Genomic DNA, 19,709 nt, shown 5'->3' with positions numbered 1-19,709 from the left:
TTGTATTTTCTTTTGGTTAGTTCTTGTTGGGTTTTTTTTACATTTCTTTTTTCTTTTAAAGCAGGCTTTAACTGAGGTGTCACTGTGAAAAACCTCCAAAATGGTTGCTGGTGAATTCTGGGAGCCATTGAGAGGCCGGTGGACAAAAAAAACATTTCCTGCCAGGGGATCTCATTTTGGAAAGAGTCTCTTTGAATCCGCCCCGGGAACAGAGTCTGGGGGTATTCATTCTTCAGCCCTACAGGCTTATGTTGGCCCATTATGGCACCGTGGGTTTTTGCCTCCTCTCACAGCGCCTTACTAAACTCACCTCCTAAAACACTTAACACTTGTCCTACTGCCAGCTTACAACCCACACACTTTCCCTCCTGCTTTCTGCAGTGTGTAAGAGAGAGCCATAGAGAGAGAAAGGGAGGGAATATATACATGAAAGCACATACATTTGTGTGTATGTGTGTGTGTGTGAAAGAGAGTGTGTGTGTTTGATGTGTTTGTGTGTGTGTGCACTTGGTGAATGGTGTATGTGTTCATGGAAGTATATGCACCTGCATCCATGTGCGTGCATGATAAGGGTGGTGCTGCCAAATGAAAGGCGGTAGGCTGAAGCTCTGCTAGAAATCCCCCTGACAAGATGTCACACCTCTCCTCTCTGTAGGGCCACTCCAGCTTGAGGCTCCCTCACAAGTACTCCCCCGTCTCCCCCTTACTAGCGGCACCCCTAGCAGTAGGTAACTCTATTGTGTGTGTGTGTGTGTGTGTGTGTGTGTGTGTGTGTGTGTGTGTGTGTGTGTGTAGTGTTGGCAGGGAGGTGAGCAGTGATAGAGATGCAGGCCAGGCAGCCAGCAGTTGTGGGCCAGAGGGAACAGAGCAGCGAATGAGCAGTGAGGGGGAAAGTCTGGCTGTGTTGGCCTGGTGCTGAGAGGGGGGGTGGGGTGGGGGGGGGGGGGGTGTTGGGGTGGGGGGGGCATGTCATGTGAGGCGGCTTTAGCCCCAGACCAGCAGGGTGGCTTGGCCATGGGACAGAAAGAGGGAGCGAAGGAGAAGAGAAGGCAGGAGGGAGGGAAGGTGGGAGAGAAAACGATAGAACGGCAAAGCAAGAGAGGGAGGATGGGAGGGAAAAGAAAGGTGGGGAGAGGGAAAAGAGCATACAGTAAGGATGGAGGGAGAGAGGAGGGAAGGAGGGAGAGAAGTAGAGAGGAGAGGTAGGGAATAGGAAAGAGAGGGGGAAGGAGGAACAGAGGTAAAAAGAGATGAAGCAGCACCGTTTCCCTAGGTTTGCACTTTATTTTAGACATTTTATTGATATTTCATTTAGCAAGCCCGGTGTTTCATATTCTTTCCAGGCACTAAAGTCTAAATGTCACTCTGGTATAAACTGATGAGGCTAGCATTAGCTAAGTTGCTACAGCAACATTAGCTGACTATGATACTCCCATCTGATTATGGCTATTTGAGTGAAGCAAGTATGACAGCTGCTAACTATAAATGGGTTACCTCCTACATTTATCTGTTGGTTGTAGGTGTAGGTGGAGAGAGCAATAACAAAGCGAGTTTTTCCGAGTCGGGAAAAGTGAGTCACGCCCCTTACTCAACACGCTGGTATCTCATCCTCTTCAAGGATGGATTTCTCCCTGTATGATTGTTGAACATGATTACTATTGATGTTTTAGATAGCTGAAAAATTGTCTGCAATCAAACTCCATTGTAGCTGCGCTGGAAATATTGGCATGATGCCATCTACCAGTTATCCATGAGAAAAGAAAAATACACCAAACAACAAAACGAGTCCAGAAATGCAAGGCATATTTTCCTTTAAGAACAGTAAATGCCCAATACCATGCGCTGCGTAGCTGCAATAAAAGGCCATTATAGCTCACTAACACGCTTTCAGTGCTTGACAACAATTCAAAATGTTTTTGCAAACGACGTTGAAAAGAAACAACAGGTTTGAAGGCCAGCTTTTTGCATCACAGCGCCCAAAATAAAACTTTACTTCGGCAGTTGTTAATTTACCTGGGCGAACAGCAGAGGGAGCGAATGAAGGACGGAAGGAGGGAGGGAGGGAGGGAGGGGAGTGGGAAAGGGAGGGGGGGAACAGAGGGAAAGGGAGGGTGGGGAGGTGAAGGCTTTGGAGGATTGGAGAAAGCAGGATCTGAACGCCGCAGGAGCTGTCACAGCCCCTATAGTCTGGTGCCGTGAGGAGCCCTGGCCTTTCTCCTGCCAGCCCTAATGAGTACGATTACACAAGGACCATTTAGATTCTCTGTGAGTCTATATACACAGAGAGAAACAACAGTGAATGAGAAAAAGCATGGACCACTCAAAAGACTCTCATGTACAATATCATCAACTCGCTCACTGGACAATTATGGGCATAAGCGCTCACACACGGTCAACACTGATGGTAATCGCAGAGAGGGTGTGTGAGAGAGCAAGTACAAATACAGACAGACAGTGAGAACGATGGAAATAGAGAGGCAGAAAGTGGAGACAGAAATACAGAGGAGGAAAGACAAACAGAGAAACATACAGACAAAGGCAGGGAGAGACGGAAATGGAGAATGACAGAAATACATTGAGACAGACAGAAAGAGAGACAGAAACAGAGGGAGAAAGAGAGCAACAAGGAAATAGGCTTAGAGAGAAAAAGAGAGGAGAGAAAGAGTGAGACTTTTCCCTCAGTCAGCGCTGTGCTGCCGGGATGAAGGAAGGGAGGGAGGGAGGGAGAGAGGGAGGGAGGGACTGCCGCTGCTGGCTGTAGATGTAACAGTATTTGAATAATCTCTCCAGGAATGGAAAACTGATTAATCCTTGCAGAAGGATCCTAGGGATGAGTACAGTGGTGGGGTTTTCAAAGAGGAGGGAGAGAGAGGGTAGGAGAGCGAGAGAGCGTGAGAGAGCAAGAGAGAGAGAGAGAGAGAAAATGGGCAGCGATTCAAGAGAAAAAGGACCCGCCGTCCCCTTTCATGACTCGCCCCACCACCGTGCCAGCCAATATCCTTCATCCTATTTTATACTATTCTATTCAAGGCATTTCACAGCGTTCCCTCTGTTCGGACTGAGTTGATAGCTGGAGAGCGACAATGAGATAGGGGGCACATCAATCAATAAGGCCAGCCATCCGTAATGTGAAGCATGCCTTGCGTATCGGCTGAGCCCTGTTATCTGGGAGGCCGCCGACTTGAGGTGATAGCGCCTCCGTATTTGCTCCCAAACAGCCGTACGACCGGAGAATCTGAAAAATGCTGTTACCGTGGTAATCCAATTTTCCAGGCCCCGGTTTGTGGCTTGGCATGGTTATGTAAAAAAAAAAGGAAGAAGAGAAAAAAACAAAAAAAACAAGGAGGAAATCTGGATGCTGCATAAAAAGGAAAGCCGGGCTGGGCATACAAGGGAAACGCTGAGAGAACTACAATGACCAGGGGAAAGCATGGGACTGGGGTCAAGGGTCAGGAGGTCACAGTCGGTCAGGCTGGAGCTGGTAGAGTGATAAGAGGTAGAGCTGAGTCTACAGGACTGGTTCCCCAGAGGTAGATCACAGTACAGCTTTCCCCTTCCATGGATAGAAATATGCTTTTTTTTTTGGCATCTTGGTGGTTCAGTGGACTAAGGCATGTACCATGTGCTCATAACAGCGTGGGTTTGAATCTGTATCATGACCTTTGGAACGTGTCATCCCCCCTACCTCTCATCTTTCCTGTCACACTGTACTGCATGCTATCTACTAGAGCAGAAATGCCTTCAAAATAATGTTAAAAGGGGTATTTTTCATAGCCCAGTAAGCTAGACTTCATTTGGGTTAGTTATGGCAAGGAGCAAATTGATATATTATTTTGTCCAATCATATTCTGCTCAAACCTTGAGCGCTGGGCCTCATCGATTAGTATACAATTTGAATGGTAACGATGGCAGTCGGTGCAGTCCACTCCTCAGGAGGAATAATTTAGCTCGAAAGATACAAACTAACGTAACCTGCGATTGCTCAAGCCAAAAAGCAGGCGCTCCCATCAGAGTAAAATCAATCTCCTCGTTACGGGCTCAAGTTGCTGCCTATATTAAAGTGTCTTCCCAGACTCTTTGGTAAAACTGGTTTGGATTGGCAAAATAGCTTGAACGTGGTTTAAAAGTCAAAGTGGCTGGTAAATTTTGGAATCCATCAGCCATTGTGGCTGGTGGCTTAAAGAGTTGGTTTCATGGTCTCAGACTTATGCACACACTCACCCAGCCATCAACCTGACATAGACAGGACAGCTATTGAAAAGCTTGGTCTTTATTAATGGAAAAATAACACACCTGTAAGTGAAGACAGAAAAAATACTCTCACTTTGTGACAAGTGGGGATAAGTTATACAAACTCAACTGAAGTCAGACACAAACTTTTTGCTGCTGTCGGGTAAAAACCTTATATCTCCAAAATGTCAACTTATCAGGGACGAAGAAAAACAGCCTTCGTTTTTGATTGTCCGAAATACATTTTTGACATTATATAATGACTTCTGAAAGTGTTTCATGAGCCCAAGCATTATGAAATTTCAAGTTACAATAGCAATTTGGTTTTGATGCAGCTGTGACCTCAGCATCAGCATCACTCCTCTCTTCATTACAGCCAATTACTGTAATTGACTTCAAAAGGCTGAGCAACACAGAAACAGTGGTGAGGGAAAAAAAAAAAAACATCACATCACAACAACAACAAAACAGCAGCAGCCTGCATGAGCTGGTGGAGAGAGAGACTGTCAGTAAACAAGTCTAACTCATTGCCAGCTGCTCCTGCTCAGCACCTCCCTCGCTCTGCTCGATGATCTGAATGCTTTACATCGTCACTGTCACCACAATAAGCAGAAGCACTTTATTCGCCAAGTACAGGAATGCGTCTTGGTGACATTGTCACACAGACAGTGACACCTTAAAGGATTTCACATACTGACACCCATGGTGCAAACATGGATGCAGAGACAAGGAACAGCGCAAGACAAACTACAGACAGTAGACTGCAATCTTTCTACCTGCAATTTGACGGTTTCTTTTTGCCATAGTCCAAAGCTGTAACTGTCCTCCAAATGTAGAAAATCTTTTACGATCTTGGGACCAAGCCAAACTACTGAGAACACATTGTAAAATATCAAAAACGTGCATAGGTCAGCGGGAAAATGAACTAATTTTTCAAGTCCCAAAAAGCTGACTACTAGTCAGACGCAAGGAGAGAGGAAGAGAGCCAGAGAGAGAAAGATGAGGACTCGGTGCAAATGGGTGGTACTCCAGAGAGGAAGGAAATGGTGGGAATAGGAGTGTTTGCTACTGTGTGCAGCGCTCGCTCCCTCCCTGTCTCCCTGCCTGCCTGTCTGCCACTGAATCACTGCCGAGTCCCTCAATCTGCTCCCTGCCCCCTGCGAGAGTGGATGACCCCCGTTTCCTGAGCATACTGCGTGACTGAGTGGGGTTAGGGATCAGGCAGAGAAAGAAAATAGGGCCCAGACTGCTGCTTAGGGGATATTGTGTTGCTCTTCTCTCCACCCTCCCTCCTTCTGTCATTCACTGTGTGTGTGTGCGTATCCATCCGTCTGTATCTGTGTATTTGGTATTTGTGGGTGTGTAATGGCGAGTATCTGTGTGCCCGTGCTTTTGCGTGTGTGTGTGTGTGCGTCTAAAAGCAGCCAGGCATGGCATTGGGGAGCCCAGCCCAGCAGCAAGTCAACCAGCCAGCCGGCCATTCAGCATGGAGAATCACAGATCACTTTAGGGAACAGCTGAGGCCAGATTAAAATGGCCAGGGCAGCACCCTGGCACTGGGGAGAGGCAAATCACTGTCACTACATCGTCTCCCCCCAGGCGTACCCTGGCTATGACTCATACACTGAATCAATAGACCCGGCCTGGTTTCCACCACAGAGTCAAACGGGGCAACGAGAGGGCTTCCTTGAGATTTATGTCCCTTGTTTATGCCCCAAAAACGCATTTCTGTGATTGTTTTTTCACAAATTGTTGCCAGGGGAGACGATTTGCCAACTAGGGTGGAGTTTCAATTAAATGAATAGAGCTGTAAACACTATAGCCCTGCTGTGGAGAAGGGCTGCTGACTTGAATGCACTGTCCTGCTAGAAGGGGTTAGATGTAGTGGACTGAGTGCCCCAACTCCATCAATCCCGGTCCCTCTTTACGGCACACTGCGGCTGGTAACACAATAGGTACCCACTCATGTGGCAGCGCTGGGAAGACGTCTTAACAAAGTGGCTGTTAGTTTGCACCCCGACTGACCTAAAACAGCCAGCCTGTTCCTTACTCTTCATCTGAGGAGAATGACTATTTTTGTGAGTGTTTCTTCCTTGGGGAGACCAGCGTTGTACAAACTGTGGGACAGAGGCTTAATCTCCTCAGAGGCGATCACTCAGAGTGGCTGGCTACACATTGTCCTTGACTCTGGAAGTGAACTCTGCTGGGAAACTTTGTGTAAATCTCGGAGCCAAAAAGCTACTCATAGAAACCATGTTTACTTTTTTCCCTTGACATCACTTGCATTACACACACACACATGCAAAAAAAAGAGTTCACAAATAGATGCACACACACACACACACACTCGCATATACCCACACCTGCTCATATACCCACAAATGCAAACACACTCAAAAATGCACACTCTCTCTCTTACATACACACACACACACACACACACACTCTCTCTCACATACACACAAATGAGACGGACGACTACCGCTTCTCAAGGCCCCAGAGCTATAATGGCTCTTTTATTACACTTTGGTGTTCTTGGGGGAAGAAAACAAAGTGCCATTACACGAGCCATGCCAAGGTGGGCGAATCAGGGGGAATACTATACGACAGGCACTCTCCCAAATCTCCTCACTGACCCGAGGAAACACAGCCACTGTTACATATTCACCAGGCCTCAGCACAGCGCAGTTAATACATGATCTATTACTCCTACTCATGGTCGACTCCTAACAAAAACGACAGCATTAGCACATATTTATATTGAGTCTCGGAGCAGGAATGCTGATCCAGGGTCACAGCTCAAGTCCCTGGGATGTTACCTTACTCATTAAAAAAAAACGGATCCATCAGCACTTCTGCTCACCTAAAACTGGTAGGTGACCATTCCTAGAGCTGCAATCCTACTGTGAGTGGTGTTATGGATTTGCTACAGTTTGGACCAGCAGGGTGGATTAGTGAGTAAGCAGAGAGACTGTCCTTTAATGAGAGGACTTGAGTTAAAAAAAAAAAAACATGTCAGCAAGAAGCTGCCCTGCTGAAGTGTCCTTGAGCAAGGCACTGAATCCCTACCTGCTCCAGGGATGCTGTTCTGGAGCCAAACCGTGTGGAGGAGGGCAAAAAAAGAATTTCCCTATGGGTGTTAGTAACATCTGATCGGCTGATGTTCAATTTGATGTACAGTGACAGTGGCTGAGCAATATGAAATTCACAATCTGTGAAACGACAGTGGGTAAGGCTACATAGACGCGGGAAAAACAAAATTCCAAGCATGATTTGTAAAAATAACATCCGTATTCTGAATCTCAAGTTGAGTGCTCTCATTAGATTTCCTAGGAGGCATTAATTCATCTTTTTTTGAAGCATTTACTACAATAATAGTACTACTGCAGTTCAGTTTATCTGCACGCAGAAGCAAAAAGAACAAAACAGTCACTACGTATAAAAAAAAAAAAACACACAAAGAAAAGATAATGACTAATTTGTAAAGGGGAGATAAAAAACATCACACCTGAAAACAAAATCAAAATGCGAAGTTAGAACCTTTGCTGTGCTTAACTAAAGCTGAGGATTTAACCACCAAGTGTCAGCCCATTTCCCCAAGAACGACAGCTTAGCCTGTGTCACATCGTATCCAATATTGTTCAGACAGACGCAGTGTTCTGTCAAGTTAAACAGGTCTGGTTGTCCCGGTGTGAGCCAGTTAGCATGCAGGGCAGGCATGTACAAATAGGCAGGCAGAGGCACCAGACTGTACTTCCTGCTGAGTTGCTGATACAGAAGCGAAAAAAAAACCTTGCGGTGACGTTACCGGTAGTTTGGTGACGTGCTCAGGCAGTCTGGCAGCTACGCACACAGCATGCATTGGTTCAGTCCTCGGCAATCAGCAGCTAAAGACCTCGCTGATAGCCATCAGCTCATCTGCACTGACAGCATCGTCATTTCTGATTTAACTGCTGCAGAGCAAGTCGCACTGTCTATAGCTGGGTTTTTAAACACTTTCATTACTGCTAACACACACACACACACACACACACACACACACACACACACACAGAGCCTGGCACCCCTCCTCTCTCTCCTCTGTGAAAATGCTGTCAATTTTTGATTTATTCTCCCCATTAATTCAAAGCATGGTGTAGTACTTAAAGAAGTGGTCAGGAGCATGAAAAGCACAGGAAAAAGCAAGAAACAACAGTAATAGAAAGCAAGGATGTAATAGTAATACATCCTTGGTTAGTGTGTCTAGAGGTGGGGTGAAACCGATGACCAGAATACCTCATCTCAATAATCTAGATTAATTGAAGTCCTGTAAAACCTAAATGAAATGACAATGAAATTCAACCACCCTTCATTTTGCTTGAGACCGCGTGAGAAACCTCTACAGGACCCATGTTGGTCCTCAAGCCAATTTTGAAAACAACTAGTGTGCAGTAACACCCTGCAAAATAACGGCTGTTACATTTGCCCCCCGCTGACCTAAAACAGCAGTCAAATGCATGTGTTCCAGCTCCGTTTTATTCTGCTGTAGTAATCACAAATGATACAGCTCGCCCATCACAATTTAACAAGCTCTCCATCCAAATTATATTATTTGTACTTTGTAATGACATTTTTTAAATTGTTGTTTATGATTGCTAGAAAGATTTGTGTAAACACAGGCCTAATTCTGCACAGTCATACTTTATTGTCATTGAACGTTTATTTATTATATTATATCGTGGTTGTATCGAATCGTGAACCCCATATCGCGTACAGAATCGTATCGTCCCATCCCTACTTATGTGAGTTTCTTCCATGGCGAAACACCAGTCCCCCCTCTGCATTCCCTACTCTCCTCTCCTCTCTAACCTCCTCTCTGCCTCTCCTCCTCCCCTCCAGTGCTCTCATCCTGCTCCCTGTCCTTGTGTTAAGGCAACCCAGAGGAGATGTCCGCCCTGCAGCTGCCAAATGGCTTTGGCTCCTAAAAGATGATTATGGGGCACTGACTGCAAGCAATGTCACCGGCTTGACAGCCACAGGCAAACGCTCAGAGTAACGTTTTTCTAATGGAGGTGGCTACTCTCACACGGTCGCAAATTCAAAAGGAAAGTGAGATGGTTTAGTCATCAAAGGAAACCCACAAATTAAGAAAAATGATCAGAGCCAATTAACCTGCTCCCTGAATGAGCTTCTGAACCAATCTAGGCAGAATTAAGCTGCATAGGGCTAATTTTTCTGCCCTGTGTGTGGTGCTGATATGGGAAGGGAGAGTTAAATAGGGCTGTCAGTGGTGGTTGGGGGGGGGGGGGGGGGGGGGTCCCAATATCCTTTCATGTGGTGGTAATATCAGGGGACAACTTCAGGATTAATAAAGGCGGGCTGTTTTTTGTAATTATCACAAATTATTACATTCCCTCCCCTTGGTAATCATAGATTTTGAAGCACCAACATTTCACTGTGACAGTGTATGTTTTCTTTACATTCATTTAGCTGCAGTGCCATTACCTACAATGCAAAAGAGCCAGTTGCCTGTGTGCCATTATTGTTAGAGTTAAAGGTTGAATGCTAGTCATGATGTTGATATAAGATGCAAAAAGTGCAGTAAATAATTTTGTTCCTCAAATAATCAAGACTAATAATCCTGATTTATAGTGACGACTGCAGCATCTAGCAAAATAATCAGGATTATCATTTCAGCCATAATCATGCAAGCCCTAATTCTAAAAAGCAGTAAATGCTCCAGCAATGTGAAATGTTGCTCCAGGGGAAAATAATGGAAAATGGCATCCGCCCTTTTCGATTTTAAACAAACTGCAAACTAGCAGGCTTTTCTTCACTCTGTCAGACATCTTATGTGAGAAAACGCTATAAATGACATTAACAGTACTTTTCACATTTTTATTTAGGTGGGCACAAAGAACATTTAGGCAGGCTACCTAAGCGTTTAAGAGGCGAGGAATTCCCTGTGTGGAACGGTGTCAGTATGTGTGTTCACTGTGTTCACTGAGTGATGAAGACCTGTCACTCCTCACTGCTCTCCCCATCATCATCATCTGGAGATGGCTGCAGGGGAAATTTATTCTACCGGGCCCTTACACGCTGCACTGCTGGCTTCTGCCATTCACACACAAATACTCTTTGACACATTGTGACGCATCACACATGCACTTGAAAAACACACGTGTCACACAGATACACACAAACACGGGCACATGGGAAAAGCAAGACTCAAAAGGGCAACACAAACAAGTGAAAGAGAAAAATAACGGCAGAGAAGCAGAGATGGAGATGTATACAAGGGAGGTCAATGTGAGAAAGGGTGAAAGAGGGAGGAAGAGAGAATGAATGGCAGTGTGAGAGAGATGTAAAAAAAAGGAGAGGGAGATGGTGAAAAAGAGAGGGAAAAGAGATTACATGGAAAAATACTAACAGAGGAATCAATACCACCCAAAGAACACACTCCATGGTTCCATCTGCTGGGTCAGTGTGTTGTCAATAACACAACTTTTCACCCCAACAACACTATTGGTAAATGGACCCGCAGTCAGTGGTACTTACTGTGTGTGTGTGTGTGTGTGTATCGGTAGCATTATTTGTCTAGCAGCAGGAGTGATGAGAGGATAGAGTGGAACAGGAACTTCCTGCAGAGCGAACAGACATGCGAATGCTACGCTGCTCCTCTGACCTGGCCATGCCACAGATACACACACACACACACACACACACACACACACACACACACACACACACACACACACACGCACACGCACGCACACGCACAAACACACTATTTCCTAACTTGCCTCACCTGGAAGCCAGGACACAGAAAAACTACTGAGATTTTTGAAACATGCTGACTTGACTTGAAGAATAAAAAATATTTCTGTGACCACACACTGTTTATTAGAGTCTACCATCTAGGAAACACAATGATCTTCCAGAAATTATTCTCCATTCACCTCCAAAGTGAAAAAGGAGCTCAAGTCAGATGGTAATACGAGTCCACATGAGACAAGGCAGGTCGTATTGACGTCAGGCATCAGCCAACCAAACTGGTCCTGCTAGCATGAATGCAAATGGGGCCGTGGTATTCACTGCAGCTGCCGAGCCGCTAACTCACTTGAGGAATGCTTTCCACGTACCTGGGCTCCTTTCTTTGTCTCCTGGTTGGGCTATTTGTTAAGTTGCTTGGAGGTGAGGATGACTGCAGAGTACAAAGTTACGCAAATGATTAAGCCGAACTGCAAGCCTACCTGGATATTTACCCAGCAGACTTATGATGCAGCCCAGTCAGTGTTGGAGCAAAGCCTTATACCTAGAAGACTTGAGACACTGAGGGGGTCCAGAACCATTTTAAGCCTCCAAGGTTTTTTTTTTAAATTTCCTGGGACTACAATTTGTTGCTAAGCAATATCAGCCAAAGCCCCGCTTAATGGCTGGAATTGTGTTTGTTGCATGGGTACATTAGCTTAGTGAACACTGCATCAGGAAGTATAGGGAACTTTTGGATCTTTGCCAATTTCATAAGTATATAGGCAAATAACTCTTCCTAAATATGGCTATGGGGTGGAGGTAATTTGTGGAAGCCAGGCTGGAAAGCGCCTGTGTAGGTGTGAAGCCGGACTATGGACTCTAGGAACGTGAGTGAGAATGAGCTCATAATATGAAGGGTTTTATTCCAATTTCCAAACGCAATCAACATTTCAAAAACAGATGATTCTAACCGCAAAAAGAGGACTTTGTAAGCAAAGGTCTCAAAATGACTCATAACTTCGATAGTATGCCATAATGTGCTTTCTTTACATGCCAGCAATCATTTTGTCAGAGTAGGTGTCATTTTTTTCCACATGGTGGATAAGTCTTTTTGGTGGAGTGGAGAGCTGTAGTATGAACAGAGGAAGTGATTTCACCACATCCATTCGTACAGCCAAGCAGCCAGACAGCCAGACAGCCAGTTAGGCCTCTCCCTCTGCAGCCAGAGACGGGACTCAGGCAGGCAATGAAGCCATTTTACATTTTAGAAATTATACTGATACTCTTATCCAGAGCAACTTGCCATGAGCGAGCATTGAAGGGTTCAGTCAGTGTCTTGCTCAAGGACACTTTGCCGAGTCACATGGCTGTTGATGGACGCACTGTGGCTGCAGGGATTGAACTTATCACCTTTCAATTACAGGACAGTGTCTGTAATCACGAGGCTACCCTAACTGTATTGATTGTGAGAAACTGAGTTCAACTCATCTTTCCATATACCTAAACTTGCTTAACTAGGCAGGAGTAATTTCTGGACAAGACAAGTGAAAGACAGCCATGCCATGTCATCCCTTATGAGAAGAGCAGGAACGACACAGCCAGCAGATATTAAGCCTTTTCCTCCCCAGCCAAAGACGGGGTCCAGCCAGGCAGGCAGGCAGGCAGACAGACGGACAGGCAAGCAGGCAGGGACTGCAGAGCATCAGAGAATGGAAAATTACCAGGCCTCCACAATCAGCTGGGCTCCTTTGATCAGCCAGAGCCCAGGCACCAATTACTGTGGGATAATCGGCGGCCCTCAGAGGCCTGACGAGCTGCAGGCAGTGCGGGCACAACGGGTCAGTGACCAGCAGGCAAAGGCCTGGTCAACAGGGCTCACCGAGCCAAAAGCAGACGGTGCCCCTCGCTGAAATGCTGCATGAAGGCGGCCAAACGGACAAGCAGCACAGCGAAGCCATTGTTCCCCTCCTGTCGACTCAGCACAGTGGCACTCTCACAAGCCAGCCGTCCCTCTCCCCAGACCGCTTGGTGGTGGAGGAGTGGTGGGATGGTGTGGAGTGAGGGAACATGCTAGGCATATCTTTAGGGCTTTCTCACACTATCTCTCTCTCTTCTGCACGCATGCAACATGAACGCAAATGTGTATACACACGCATGCACACACCTCTGTCCCTGTAATTGTGTGATAAAAAGCTGCAGTGCTGAAGGCAGCACTTGCTGCACACTGATGCAACACACAGAAAACACACTCCTCCACCCTCCACTGACAACCCCCTCCTACCCAGGAAAAATGCATCTACATTCTTTCTACCTTACTTTACCTTATCTGAAGGAGTGTGGACTGACAAAGCACAGTAAATATGTGTCTGCGCTCTCGAATATGAATGATGCGTCTCCCCTCTCGTTTTCTCACCAACAATCTGGTGGCTGCATCTGTCTAGCACAAATGCAAGCTAGCAGCAACGATAAAAAACAAACACTAGGCCTCACTACTTGAGGCAGAACATGATACTCAGCTCATTAATAATTTACATATTTTTCTTGTGGTGGTGAGCGTTCGTCATCGATTAGGCTAGGCTGCTATGCTGCGCTGCCTCTCCCTCCATTCTCAACAACACACTGACCCCAAACAGTTCCTCAAACTTCGACAATAGATGACCTATCAGTCACTACCGCGAGCAGCAAACAACACAACTATATTACCAAACCTGAGTATCTCCGATCATTACTGAGTCTTGTGCCTACTCATATCATATACAGTTATCTAACAGCACCACAGTAGCCAGCGGACTTTGGATCAGACACTTTCCTGTTACACAACAGCGAGTGCCGGTCCAAGTAGACCCATATGGGCCAGAAGGAGCTTCCCAGTAAACCACGAGTCAGCAGATGAGTCTGATCTCATAACAGCGAGGCCCGGGGAGAAGAGAGATATTACGCTAGGGGAATAAGAGTCTATTTACTAGGCCGATTTGATAACAACATAACCACATGCTCAGAGTGTGGGGAATGTAGTGGTTTATGCCATAATTACAGACACACCGAGACCACTTTTTCACTTCTGATACCAATTCCAAGAAAAGAACATTAGGTATTGACTGATAACAACCCAATTCAGACTGGCAATTCTGCAGACTCAGACAAGACTCTGAGGTCACTGCACAAAAAATGATTAAGATGTAAACCATTATCATCCATTAGACAGATCTACCACTTAATGCGTGTGAAAAGCAGATAAATGAAGCCACTTTGCTTTGATTTCCGATATTCTACATGCTTATTTTCTCACCCGCCTCATTGGCAGGTGGTTTTTCAAAACAAAACATACTGCGCTTCTACGATTGCATATAGCACTGGATGACTGACAGCCAATACACGATTATGTTATTCGGTTGATAACAAAGACACGGTTGTCATAAATCCCGAATTGGCTGTCAGTCAACAATCAAATTTCCAATCATAGTCTAAATGGGGACACTGTCAGCAAACGTAACCGTATTCTCTCTTTGCAGTCACCACTTGACACAGTCCGCACACATACAATCACACTGTGAGGTGTGGGGCGATATTCGGAAAACATGTAAACATTTAAGCTTTAAGTTTAAGTTTATGTTAACTATTTCAATCTCAAATGCTAGTTCGTCAATAAGTGGAAATAATTCCTGTTCAAATCAAATGGGAAAAATGTAATGAATAATAAATAAGATGTTATAAACATTTTAAGGATTGTGGATCTGATTTGAATGTTTTCTGCATGCTTTTCTGCCTCAAAAATTATGGTGCAAAAACGTAAAACCTGAGTCTTTTTTCATCTACCTGGCACAGTGTTAGGCCTAGTATCAGTGCATTCCTAGCCACAATCAGCTGAGGGGAGATGACTGGTGGTTTTGATGGGGGGGGGGGATCAACTCTCTGGGCATTTCGTTCTGTGCGCCATTGGGTCATAATGTTCTTATCACCGCATCACCCAGCAACCGCTGCGGTTACCAGGGAACAGGAGCCACGGCAACATCGATGCGTGTCCAGAGTGACGACAGCAGGGCCCAGAAGCAGAAAGGCCGCGACTGTACTGCAGATTAGACAGAGCTATATCAGAGGCAGCATGCCGACTGTCAACTCAGCCAGGTACATGGAAATTGTGCACAGTGCGAGGGAATGATGTCACTGTGGCCCATGCTATGGACAGGGAGTTATTAGACACAACCAGCACACATGCCCATGCACACACACAGGTCACTTAGGTTATGGACAGGGAGTTATTACGGCAACCGCACTTGGAGATGCTCTCATCAGCCCTTAAAGTGGAACTGAGAAGCCAGACAGATGGAGGGACAGATACACCCAGAGAACGGCAGCCTGACTGCTACACAAGGAGGGGTGGGAAACTAACTTTTTTTTGTTCACAAGCCAAACTCCTTGAATCCAAAAATGCATCCACTGACCAGTGGCAGTTAACACACTGCAGTGGCTAATAGAGTAGAGAGCAGAAAGAGCTGCTTCCCTATTTTTATATCTAATCCAATGGCTCTGTAATCTATTAGTGACTTTAGCGTGGTAATTCCTCTGGTTTGGAAGTTGAATGTCTTTCTAAATAAACGGCTCTGGGTGAGGTGACAAATGTACACACCACAGCCAAAAGGCTTAGGCTTCAAGCACTTTGGCTGGCACTGGTAGCTGGTACTAAGTTCCCACCCTCTGAGATACACCACCAGTCACTCCCATCCTGGGTCACTCGTAATTAAAGCAGAGATCAGAGGGCTGAATAAAGCATGAGCTGTTCCAGCCCAGGAGGCTCAGGTATCGCTCTATATAGGGGCCCAGGGGTGGTGGTGAGAGACAAAGGAGTCTCTGAACCCCATACCATGCACAGAGAGGAGAGAGAGATAGAGAGGCAAACCTGAAAGACAACTCCTTGCATACAGTGACTCCCCCCCACCAGCCCTAATCCACAGCCTTAACAGCCAGGGCAAAAAGAGGAGCTCAAAGCCCACTGGACCTAATTAAGAGCTGAAGATATTGTCCCAAATGGGGACAGTCAAAGAACTTTGTGTTCAAAGTGATAAAACCTGAGGAACATCAACACAGACACCGTTTTAAATGGGTGCTGACGCAGCCAAATTTGCGTCAATTAGCAGCTTGTAAGAAACAGCCTATAGAGACAAACAGTGGCTTGGATAAAATACACTCCTTAGCCTCGGTTTTGTGTACAATCAGTTTGTGAAAGACAACATTCTACAAAGTCATTGATTTGCGTGAACAAGTTGATGACCAATAACCTTTTGCCTCGGTGGTAAAGGATGACACTGCTTACTAATGTACACAGCAAAGACATAAGTTCAAACTAACGCTGCAGTTTCACAGGACCTATTTTAGGCTACTTATGTTGAAATGGGGTCACCAGCACATTTGAGATCCTGATTCTAATATCTCCCCTCTGGTTGAATCTTCTCAGAGAGTCTCTCTGCTGGATCCTGTCCCAATCAGCTCAGAATATGGGGCTGTGCGTAAATCTAACACGTGCAGATGGTATGCCTTCTTCCTAATGATGCAAATGTAGCCTACTAATTGCCACATGGCCCTGGACGTTACTGATGCTTACTAGGAGATTTGTCCTCTTAAATTATCACTAGACAAACTTTTTCAACTTCAAGGTGTGATCACACCTAAACAGGAAGTTTGCTTTGTTGCATTTTTCTATTTGGTTCGTTTAGGTTCAAACTGCCAAATTACAAGTGAACCACGGCTTGTAAACAAAACTCACATGGACTCACAAGTAGCTCATTTATTGGACAGATGTTTGGTAACCTGTCATCCTGTGAGGCTAGAGATTTTAGTGGTGGAGGGAGTCAAAACAAACCCAAGTCCCTGTAACTAAGCATGATGGACTTGATAGACTTTCCAAGGGTGAGAAACTGCTGGCTATCAGGTGTCAACATCTGTCTCCTTACACACAGATTCAGATTACATTCTCACTCCTAATGATACGGCGGCACACCTCATTTCAGGCGTCTCAGAGTTCAAATGGCACTGTTCTCACCTGCCCACAAACAAACTGGACTGAAGGAGTAAACATTTCAGAGTTTGAATAAACATGCTTGGTACCTAGTGTACCAGTGATGTAGACATCAAGCACAAGTTGTGTTTGACACGATCAGCCAGCACATTCAAGGGCCTGCATCAAAACTGCAGCCTGAAGAAAGGATTAACATGACAGATAAACAGGAGAGGCGAGCAGTCAGGCAGACAACCTGCCCTGATCCAGACAGTCTGATGTTGAAAAAGAAGAATAGAAAAACAGAGGCATATCTCTCCTTCTTGTCATCTCAGATCGATTCAATTAACATTGGGCCGGAAGCTGACTGGCAACGAAGCTCACATCACATCCACCATTCGAGGCAAGAAGCTAGACTATCTGGCTGCCATCAGGAGAGAGTGAGACTGCAGAAAGTGAAGCGCTTTGAATGCACTGTCATTGTACAGCTACTTTATCTACCCGTGTTGCATCACTGTTCAGCAGTCACATGGACAGCTCACTGCCAAGAAAGGGCCTCTCCTTTGAGAGTAGACCGAGATACCAAGAGTAAAGTTAGTTTCACCCACATAGTGCATCACAAAGGTTCGGACAGAGACTCGCTATTGCATTCTCCTCCTCTCTCAAACAGCTGACAGACTGGTACATTAGGTTTGATGGCAGATAGCCAATCTCGCCTCCCTCATACTGTTCTCAAGAGATGAACTCAGGCAAGAGCTCTACATGGAAGATGTGTTTGAAATTTTGAAGAAATTCACCTCAAATCACAAAGCATAACACACACTTGCCCCGACAGGTGGCGAAAACTGGCAGGTAGGCCTAAATGTTGACTTGCTTATCAGTAAACAAACAAACCTTGTAGAACGTGACTCAAGACCTTTTCCAAATAGTTAGGGCTTACTGATAACCTCGGCATACATATGATACACCAAGCAGCAGCACTTTTGTCAACATTTAACTGACAAATTTCACCATGGAGTTTGATGTGACGCTCTCTCCCATATAAAGAGAGTGGCATCAGAGCTAAACACACCCAAGGCTGGAAATTAGATCAGTCCAAAATAAGTAGGCCTATCTCAGCGTCTACAAATTCAAGTCACACAACTCCTCTCCCCACTACCAACAAAATAGCAACGATTGAACAATCATGGCTAATTAGGGCATCCGAATTTGGTTGTACTGACCAATGAACAGGATGTTTCATCTGAATGGATGGGTTACTTGTGCTGCTTTGTCAATCGGACAGTCTATTAGAGAGCTATCTCTGTAAAGTCTGCATGTGAATGTTAACGTAACCACTGATGTTTATCTAACCACGGCCGGCGGACAAGAATGGAAATGTCTGCTGTGTGGTTATTCCAAGATGAAACTCCCATACAAACTAAAGGTCTGGAACTGATATGATTACCATATAAGAGAATCTAACTGAGGGCACATTATCACACTACACAAAAATCCTGTCAGACTCTGAGTCACAGTTTCTGTCCAAGGCTAGCAACCTGTCTAATGGCTGGGTTCAAGCTGGGTGGAGGTCCAAGTTGAAAAGCTGCCTTTTCAACCAGCGGCTTCGGCTGTCGATGACACATTTACAAACTAAGTCACTAAACTTAGCTGCATCTTGGCAAATGCACCCTCTTCTTGCTAACCTAGATCACTAACGATGATGTTACATGAATGATCTATTCAGCAATCTAAAATGTCAGACGGCTGATAACTTTGCCCCATCATTTCAGTCCGATCCGGGTCCATTATTTTGCTGAGTAACCTCCTAACCAGGTATGTTGAGCAACGTTAGCTACTTAACTAACTAGCTAGCCGGCTAACGCCTTAGCCCCTTCGACAGGGCAGGGGCAGAGCTTTTCCTACACCTGCGGAGGATGGTAGAAAGCCTCACACCTTTAATTTTAGTCCCTTTGCAACGCTTTGATCTCGTTGTCTAGGTGGGTTAGCAAGCGAGCTAAATAACATGTAATTGGGTCCTAGAGGTTCCGCATTACGTGGCTGGCAACCAAGAAAGCAGAGGAGAGTAGCTAACATTAGCCGTGTAGCTAACATTAGCTGCGTGCGGTTTATTCTGAGCCGCGTCCAAGAAACACAGCTAATGTTACTTAGCTTGGCTAGCTAACAGGGTTTACCGGCGGGCTAATTAAATAACGCAGCACCTATTCAACTTACCTGTGATCAGCGTTGCGTCCCAGAAGATGTTCGGTCAGTGCTGTCACCTATTTCTCACCAACCGTGCCAAAATAATTCAAATTCCACAGAAAGTGTTGGGAGAGACGCTCGCAGTCCAATCGCTTCAACCACTGCTGCTGAATGGCTGCTACTCGGAGACTCAACCAAACTTCCCCCTTAGCAACGGACCGCCCCTGCGCGCGCTCATTGGAGGATGCGGGCAGATTCAAGGTGATCGATTGATGATAGTGTGCTCTGGAATGAAGATGACTGTCAGTGCATTTCTTACAAAATATTTAATGTAGTAAGCATTCCAGCACCTGTTATCCGCATACTAATCACGTCAAGGGGGTTATTCTCAGCAGTTGGACTGGACTCTTGTCTGTATTTGATACCAGACTACACAGAATATCATGTAATCCCTTGCAATGTGTGTGTGGAGTGGACAGGTGGACAAATCAGGAAATGGAAGGGGCAGAGACCAGACAGCAAGCAGAAGTCCAGCAGCTGTCAGTGAGTTGACACATTCCTCATTAAATAT

At 45.5% G+C, this 19,709-nt stretch overlaps 1 protein-coding gene across 9 annotated transcripts in view; it reads right to left on the bottom strand.

Moving 5' to 3' along the window:
- The window catches only part of numb (NUMB endocytic adaptor protein), a 43,147-nt gene extending 23,846 nt beyond the window's left edge, over window positions 1-19,301 (bottom strand). For all 9 annotated transcript variants that reach the window (XM_071909546.2, XM_071909547.2, XM_071909552.2 and 6 more), the window contains exon 1: window positions 19,169-19,301. The gene's annotated coding sequence lies outside the window, so the exon portion shown is untranslated. The remainder of the gene's footprint in view (window positions 1-19,168) is intronic.
- Between the last annotated feature and the right edge of the window lie 408 nt (window positions 19,302-19,709).

Source organism: Centroberyx gerrardi, chromosome 17 (genome assembly GCF_048128805.1).
Source record: "Centroberyx gerrardi isolate f3 chromosome 17, fCenGer3.hap1.cur.20231027, whole genome shotgun sequence".
Taxonomy (NCBI): domain Eukaryota; kingdom Metazoa; phylum Chordata; class Actinopteri; order Beryciformes; family Berycidae; genus Centroberyx; species Centroberyx gerrardi.
The sequence above is the reverse complement of the archived record's forward strand: the minus strand, read 5'-3'. Positions and strand labels throughout refer to the sequence as shown.